This window comes from Aegilops tauschii, chromosome 5, assembly GCF_002575655.3.
Source record: "Aegilops tauschii subsp. strangulata cultivar AL8/78 chromosome 5, Aet v6.0, whole genome shotgun sequence".
Lineage (NCBI taxonomy): Eukaryota > Viridiplantae > Streptophyta > Magnoliopsida > Poales > Poaceae > Aegilops > Aegilops tauschii.
The window spans coordinates 126,134,932-126,143,719 of NC_053039.3; positions in this window are offsets into that span (position 1 = coordinate 126,134,932).

Consider the following 8,788-nt stretch of genomic DNA (forward strand, 5'->3'; position numbering starts at 1 on the left):
GAGGGGGAGTATAAACTTTACCATTCTGTTTGGGAACCGCCCATAATGTGTGTAGCATGGAAGATATCGAGATCTCTCGGTTATTATGTTGACAATGAAAGTATGTCGCTCAAAATATTATTTATCTCTATTTCAAAAATCGAGCTCTGGCACCTCTACAAATCCCTGCTTCCCTCTGCGAAGGGCCTATCTATTTACTTTTATGTTGAGTCATCACCCTCTTATTAAAAAGCACCATCTGGAGAGCACCGCTGTCATTTGCATCCATTACTATTAATTTATATTGGGTATGACTATGACTAGATCTCTTTTACCATGAATTACAATGTTTAGTCAGTCCTTGATCTTCAAAGGTGCTCTGCATTTATGTTTTGTGGTCTCAGAAAGGGCTAGCGAGATACCATCTTGTTATATCATATTATGATAGTTTTGAGAAAGTGTTATCATCCGAGATTTATTATTATTGCTCGCTAGTTGATTATGCCATTGATATTAGTAAATATGAGACCTAAATGTTATTGTGAATATGGTTAGTTCATAATCTTTGCTGAAAACTTGAATGCTGGCTTTACATATTTACAACAACAAGAGCAAACAGAGTTTGTAAAAGTTTTTCTTTATCACTTTCAGTTTATCAACTGAATTGCTTGAGGACAAGCAAAGGTTTATGCTTGGGGGAGTTGATACGTCTCCGTCGTATCTACTTTTCCAAACACTTTTGCCCTTGTTTTGGACTCTAACTTGCATGATTTGAATGGAACTAACCCGGACTGACGCTGTTTTCAGCAGAATTGCCATGGTGTTATTTTTGTGAAGAAATAAAAGTTCTCGGAATGACCTGAAAATCAACGGAGATTATTTTTGGAATTAATAAAAAATACTGGCGAAAGAATCAAGGCCTGGGGGCACACACCCTGTCCATGAGGGTGGGGCGCGCCCCCTGCCTCGTGGGCCCCCTGGTGCTCCACCGACCTCAACTCCAACTCTATATATTCACGTTCGGGGAGAAAAAATTAGAGAGAAGGATTCATCGCGTTTTACGATATGGAGCCGCCACCAAGCGCTAATCTCTCTCGGGAGGGCTGATCTGGTGTCTGTTCAGGGCTCCGGAGAGGGGAATCCGTCGCCATCGTCATCATCAACCATCCTCCATCACCATTTTCATGATGCTCACCTCCGTGCGTGAGTAATTCCATCGTAGGCTTGCTGGACGGTGATGGGTTGGGTGAGATTTACCATGTAATCGAGTTAGTTTTGTTAGGGTTTGATCCCTAGTATCCATTATGTTCTGAGATTGATGTTGTTATGACTTTGCTATGCTTAATGCTTGCCACTAGGGCCCGAGTGTCTTGATTTCAGATCTGAACCTATTATGTTTCCATGAATATATGTGAGTTCTTGATCCTATCTTGCAAGTCTATAGTCACCTATTATGTGTTATGATCCGTTAACCCCGAAGTGACAATAATTGGGACCATTACCGGTGATGACCGTAGTTTGAGGAGTTCATGTATTCACTAAGTGTTAATGCTTTGGTCCGGTACTCTATTAAAAGGAGGCCTTAATATCCCTTAGTTTCCAATAGGACCCCGCTACCACGGGAGGGTAGGACAAAAGATGTCATGCAAGTTCTTTTCCATAAGCACGTATGACTATATTTGGAATACATGCCTACATTACATTGATGAATTGGAGCTAGTTCTGTGTCACCCTATGTTATAACTATTGCACGAGGAATCGCATCTGGCATAATTCTCCATCACCGATCCAATGCCTACGAGCTTTTCACATATTGTTCTTCGCTTATTTACTTTGCCGTTGCCACTGTTACAATCACTACAAAACCAAAACTGCTACTGTTACTTTTGCCACCGTTACCGTTACTTCCATACTACATTGCTGCAGATACTAAGTTATCCAGGTGTGGTTGAATTGACAACTCAACCGCGAATACTTGAGAATATTCTTTGGCTCCCCTTGTGTCGAATCAATAAATTTGGGTTGAATACTCTACCCTCGAAAACTGTTGCGATCCCCTATACTTGTGGGTTATGAGGTATTACACCACAACGGTGGCCCGAACCAGTATAAATCTCGTGTCTCTTGTGTTGCGGGTTCGTCGAGCTAGGCTTTGAGATCGCGGTGAGGCCGAGGGCGTGATTAGGTAGGGGAGAGATATTCGTGCGCACCCCAGTGTTTGAACCTCAAGGGTTTTGCCGGAACCCAAAATCCGAGATTTGGCACGCCTGGTAGGGGTGCGTCAGAGCCTCTCTTCCTCCAGTTGATCCGCCGACACTCCGCCGTTCCCATGTCCGGCGACCCGAGGACCAACGCCGACCACTGGGCAGCTTGGCCGGCCCGGGTGGCGCCGTCCGCCCATGAAGACCTCAACCCTGCGCCCCAGGCGGCACGCGCACCGCCAAACGCCACGGGGCGCGGGCGGCGCGGTCACACGCCGTCTGCCCTTACACCGTGACAAGCGCGAGCAGCCGCAAGGGCATCAAGCCACGTTGCGGCCACGGCGCCGCACACCCGACGGGAACAAGCAAACATGAGGGCCGCGCTCACGATGGCCCGGGAGCTGCTGCAGTGCTAGTTGATGGAGAGCGGCAGGGATGCGTTGCTGGAGCGCGTCGCCGAGCTACTGGACACCGTGGCCTCGGGAGCACCGGCCTTCTGCTCCCTGCTTATGCCTCAGGCCGCGGCCAGACTGCATGGCGGGCCTCGCCGCGCCCGCGTGCCCCAGGGAACGCCAGGAGGCTTCATCGACGCCGGCGCGACCAGCAGCACCGGACGCCCAGTCATACCCGCGCCACCTCCGACGAGCGTGGGCGCGAATGTTGCCACCCGCGGCCCCAGCTGGATCTCGCCCTACCATCATCAGGGCGGCGCTGTGGGCCAGGCAACATGGAGCGTGCGGCACTTCGGCGAGGTCTTTGAGGCGACAACCTCGGAGGCCTATGTGCCCCGCATGGTGGACCAGGGGTACGCGCTGGAAGACGACCCTGGCTCGGTCCTCCAGCCAGGCTGGGGGAAAGAGGCGCTAGAAGCCGAGGCCTTCTAGGAGCCTCCAGGGAGCCTCACCAACCATGCCGGCGACAACAGCTATAGGGTACCACTAATCTCTCAGGAGCAAGCTTACGCTAACCATGGGTCGCAGGAGGATTAGGTAACATCAGCGGATGGCGGCCCCAGCTCGACAGCCTCCCTTTCGCTAGGAGGAGCGTATTGGGGGTTGCAGGAGAGGGGCCGGGAGCAAGGCCCCTCCCTGCGCCACACGGAGCAGGGCATCCCCCGGAGTAGGCCCTCTGCCGGGGAGGTGCTGGAGAGCCTTCCCCCGGCAGAGGACCCGTGGTCGCCGAGGGTGCCGCTGGCGTCCCCTTTGCCCCTTGGTGTCGTCCTGGTTTCCGGATGCCCCCAATGGTGGTCGAGGGTGGCACAAGGCGGGGCCCTCGTCTGGCGATATGAAGTAAGGCTCACGCCTGTGAAGGTCTCCGCTCGTGACACTCTCACGTAATAATGTGTGGGGTTGTACACGCCCCAGAGTCTCAGGAGTGCCGCCCTCGGGCCTCGGGGGCTCCCTCCCACGCCTTAGTGGTAGCACTTAGCTCCGTGCTGGTGAGAAGACAAGAAGACTAGACTAGGCGCCAGATGCGGCCATTTGCTTTTAACTTCGGCTTCCACGAGCTCCAGCTTCAGGTCATACCTGCCGACAAGATCCGCGCGAGCCTCGGCCACCCTGCTATCGACCTCCTTCTGGATCCTCGCCTCACACGCGTTAGCAGCATCCTCCGCTTGGGCGACTTGGCGTTCCCTCGTGTCCAACCGCTCAAGCTCAAGGCTGCACTCCATGGCTCTAAGCGCCAGCGTTTCTTCGCGCTTCAGGATCTCTTCCTCCTTGGCAGGCATCCCCCTCAAAGACGCAAGGGCGGCCTGGCGCGCCTCCACTTGCTGCTCCAAGGAGGCGCTCCAGGCTTGGACCTCCCACGCGCGTTTCTCTGCAACCTTGCAGCGACGGTCAGCCTCCCGGGCCTCTTCCAGGGCGCGGGTGCAGGCCTCACGCGAGGCCACGAGAGACGCCTCAGCCTTCACATTATCAAGCTCGCGCTGGTGGCGCCTGAGGTTGATGGCCACCTTCAGTTTGTGACGCTCCTCCATCAGCCGAAGACCCTCGGCCTCGAGGCGCGCGTCTACATCCATGAGTTCTCTACCGAGCCGACTCATCGCGCCCAATGCATCCTGAAAGAGATCATGGCGGACGACGCTCCGTTGGTGTGCTAGATCAAGCACGCGGCCGATTCCATCCTCCGCAGCAGGAATTGCCGGCGGGACCCGAAGCAGCTTGCCCCCTTTCTGCAGGGGGCTGGGGGCTGGCGCCCCCCTGGTCGCCCACTGGGCTTCGGCGGGAGCCCGATTGAGTCGAGGCTCGCTACTCGAAGAGGAGGCCAAGACCGAAGCCATCCAGCCGCCGTCCACAACCAGAGGAGGTGCCCTTGGCATGCTCGTCGTGCCCCCGGCTAGGCCACGAAGAAGAGACGGCATGAGCGCGGGCTCGAGATGCCAGGCTAGCGCGTCTGTCTCCCCGGCCGACCTTGCGCTGGGAGCGACACGCCGGCTTGGGGTGCTCAAGGCCAGCAGGAGATTTGAGGCAGGAGGAGGTTGTTCCCCGGGAGGCTTCATGGCTTTAGCAGAAGGGATCCTGAATATCCACCGTCGGGAAAGGAAGCGGCACTCAAGGAATTACAAAGATAAGGTACTTACTCATCTATGGATGTACTTCCTCTGTTTCAGCGGCCGAAAGGCGCCACTGCTACGGCTTGGGGACCCCTTCCTCTTGCGGAGCGCTTCGAAGTCCACAAAGAGTCGGCCGAAGCGTTGGACGTGGCGACCAGCACAGGGCGCATCTGGTGAAGCGCCCAAGGGAACGACCTCAGGAGCGCCAAGATGGGGAGAGCTATCGGGCTCCGCCTCGCGATGACTTGCTGAGGCCTCAGGAGCTTCGGCCTCAGGAGCAGTGGATCGCATCGCCCCCTCAAATGCCACCCCAGGGCGAGAGTCACCGGTTCCCGGGGATGGCGCCTCAGGAGCCACGGGCTACGTCGATGCCTCGGCACCCGCGCCTCTGGCCTCTAACGGCGCTTGCCCCCCTGTGGCCACTCTTGGGGCAAGTTCGGCGCCGGCGATAAGGAGAGGAACCACGGTGACGGGTTCTTACAAGGCCCCACAAGGCCGACTGGACGCAGCCCCCATTCATCGAAAGGGGGCATCTGCCCCACGAACTCCACCCTATTCGAGCAGCTGTACAGGAAACAACCCGCTTGCGGTAAATCACCTGGCGAGGGGTCACCTGCCAAAACTTCAAGCACTAATCTTCGCGCCACGGCTGGGAGCCCCGACTCCTGAAGCCTCATGCGATCCTGGTCGCCGGTCAGGGCCTACATCGGCTGGGAATGATGCTGGAGTGGGGAGATGCGGCGTCGGAGGAACTCCTTCATCACCTTCGGCGCGGTCACACCAAGGTCCTTCAGCATCCTCAACTGGAGCCAGGCGAAGGCAAGACGGGAGCCCGCGAGCTCCTCGTGGCCCCAGCCGGAGCTGGGGACGGCGGGCGACGACGGAGGCGAGAGCAGGGGGTTGAGCACTCCGACATCAACATACACCCACCGTGTCCGGAACTCGCTCGTGGACGGCGGGAATTCAAATTCAATCCCCGAGCCGGCTGTCACCGCCACGGCCTGGAAGCTCGGGCACCCCGAGCACTGCCGGGGGTCGGTCAGGTGCAGCGAGAAGAAATGACGTAGAAGGGCCATGGAGGGGGCGATGCCCACCATGGCCTCGCAGACAAAGGCAAAGATGGCAAGGAGGGCGACTGATTGGAGATCTAGGTGGAGCATATGGATCTGGTAATGGGAGAGCACGACATTGAAGAAGGCGAAGAAGGGAGGAACCAAGCCAGCCCACAGGGCGTCAATAAAGAGCTGGACCTCATTGGCTGTCCTATCGATAGTAGCTCGGGACGCTGGCCAGGCCACCGTCCCTCCCCATTCGTTGAAGCTGGTGGCGAGCGCGGGGCGGACCTTGTCCATGGCCTCCTGATTGAGCACCCGCGATCGGCCGACGGCGGGCTCGACGGCCGGAGGCGGGCTGGCTGAGGACAGGGGCTTTTTCCCTTTCTCCGTTCAGTTCGGCGCCATGGCGATGGAGAGGACTGAGCTCGAGTCGGATTGGAAGAGGAAGCTGAGGTTCGAGGAAGTGGAGAAGTTGGGGAGTGCGGTACCAGCAATGGGGAAATAACTGTGTAGGACGCCGTGGCCGCCTAGCGAGGCGGATATCAAGGCTGCGTGGGGAAGCGGGGCCGCCCACGTCCCGTCAATCGCCACGCGTCGAGCGGGGCCGCAGGCTGTTGGGGCCCACGGTGCTCCGCACTTACCCTTTGGCTTCGCCTCGAAGCCAAGTACGAGCGCGCCTTGGGCCCGGGAGCTACTGTCGGCGTCCTGGGAACGGGGGTCCCTAGACTTGCCTGCCTGCAGCCCATGGCGTGGCTCCGCCAGCGGCCCTGTACGGCCCATCTTCACCAGCAAACACTCAAGACCCTCGCTAGGGGCCAAGCCTCGCGAGGGGGATGACACAAGACCTCCTCGGGAGCGGCCTCACCAGGCTGGCTCGCGAGGGGCGGAGAGATCAAAGCAAGGGACACCTCGCGAGGTTCGAGTGACGCAAGCCATGACGACTGGAACCAGGCGGGCGCCAGGCGGGCAGCAGCGCGCGCAGTGTCCTCGTTTCCTCTTTGGTGCTAAAGGGGCAAGCGCAGGCGAGGAGTCCCGAGGCATCAGGCAAAGTTTCCATATCGGTGCAACGAGACCAAGACCAGCAGGACGGCAAGACGGAGGTCGCCATGGAGCCCAAGACGGCGTCACCACCAGAGCCTTTGGCAGGCGAAGACCACCTTTAGTCAGGATAACTCGTACTGATTGTCTCCCTTCAAATTTGACCATTGTTGGCTCCCTTCCCGCTCAATATTTGGGGAGAGGACCAGGCCTCTATAAATAGGACTAGCCACCACCGCAGGAGAGGAGGGATTCAGATCATCCTCACCCACACAAACTCATCTTGGACTAGATCCATTCCATCCTCACACTCACCAAGCACAAGAACACCTCTCCTCAGGTGGCCGTTCTTCCCTTGTACTGTTCATCATCAGCCCAAGAGGCAATCCACCACACCACACTGGAGTAGGGTATTACACCACAACGGTGGCCCGAACCAGTATAAATCTCGTGTCTCTTGTGTTGCGGGTTCGTCGAGCTAGGCTTTGAGATCGCGGTGAGGCCGAGGGCGTGATTAGGTAGGGAGAGATCTTCATGCGCACCCCAGTGTTCGAACCTCAAGGGTTTTGCCGGAACCCGAAATCCGACAATATGTCCATTCATACGTCTAGTACCGTTTGATCTTTTGCACATGCGTTTTGCGCTGCTCTTTAGTTTCCTTGCCATGAGTTGCTTCATCGGGCGTACACTATCCTGAGTAAATATCCTTGGGATCTCAAAAGCAGTGTGTTCCTCTTTCCTTTTGCCACCTTTCTGAGGCCTCTTTCCTTCAGCCATTTTCTTCAACTGAGGTTTTTGAACTTGTGAGGACTCTGATGAAGTTTGAAGATTTTCCTCAAGCTGTGCTGCAAATGAATTAATTTGATGAGAACCAAGAGATTCACCGGCAGACATTGCAACTATGAACAGATTATAGTTATGTGGAAACATGGAAGAGACACATGCGTTCTCAGATATTTTCAGTATAAAACCAGTTGAGGAAATTGACCCTTATTGTCTGACGCAATTCACTAAGTGTTCTTGACCTAGGTTCCAGAGTTGTATAGATTGAAGCAATTGCACAATTGAGGAATCTAGTAGTTAAGCATAACTTAGATGAAAACTCTCAAGACTGGCCAAAAAAGAAGTGCTGATGAATTGAAAGGGTGGTAAAAACAACAATTGAAGTTTTTCTAGTAGAGTGAAGATCAAAGCGGGGCAGTAAATAAGCATTTAATTACCCCAATGATGAACTCGATGAACTGGACGACGTGGCGAAGGAAATCGTCAGTTCAGATCTTTCGTGCCCTAACTTGGCGATGAAAGATGTCTACAACGGCGGTAGAGATGAAGAAATTCGCGACCTGCGTGAGTACGTCGATGAAGAAGTCGAGGCAGTGAAGCTCTTCTTCTCCGGCGGCAATGAAATCTAGCGGCGGTGCTAGGGTTTGAGAGTTGAGAGCGAGAGGAGTTGGGAGGTGAAATGAAAGGAAGTTGACGAGGTCAAGGCTATTTATAGCCGCAGTGAAAACCGAGTGGTCCAAAAGAGTTGGACGGATAAGCACCTGACCATTCGCATCTCGGTGACACGCGTCACGCATGCATTTTCATCCTTATCTGTCTAAGTGAAAGCGTGGGCTAAAGTTACAATGACAGCTTCTAGAAATATATTTTTTAGAATATTTAAAGAGTGTTTGCAAATTCTTCAGGTGTGAAGGACACAGTGAAGACAATGAATAGTGTCAAATAGAACGCATGTGAAGAATTTGTGAACAGAGTGGTTTTAGCTTATCATAGAAGCGAGCGGGTCCGATCACATCCACATAGGTGAAGAAATCAAAATGAAGAATTAGTAATATGTGGATGCTATTGAGGACATGAAAAACTCAAATGGACATATACATATATCAGCTCAAGTAATGGAAAAATAACCTCAAATGACGAATTTGAACAGTTTGACGAAATTGCAAATGACGAAAAAT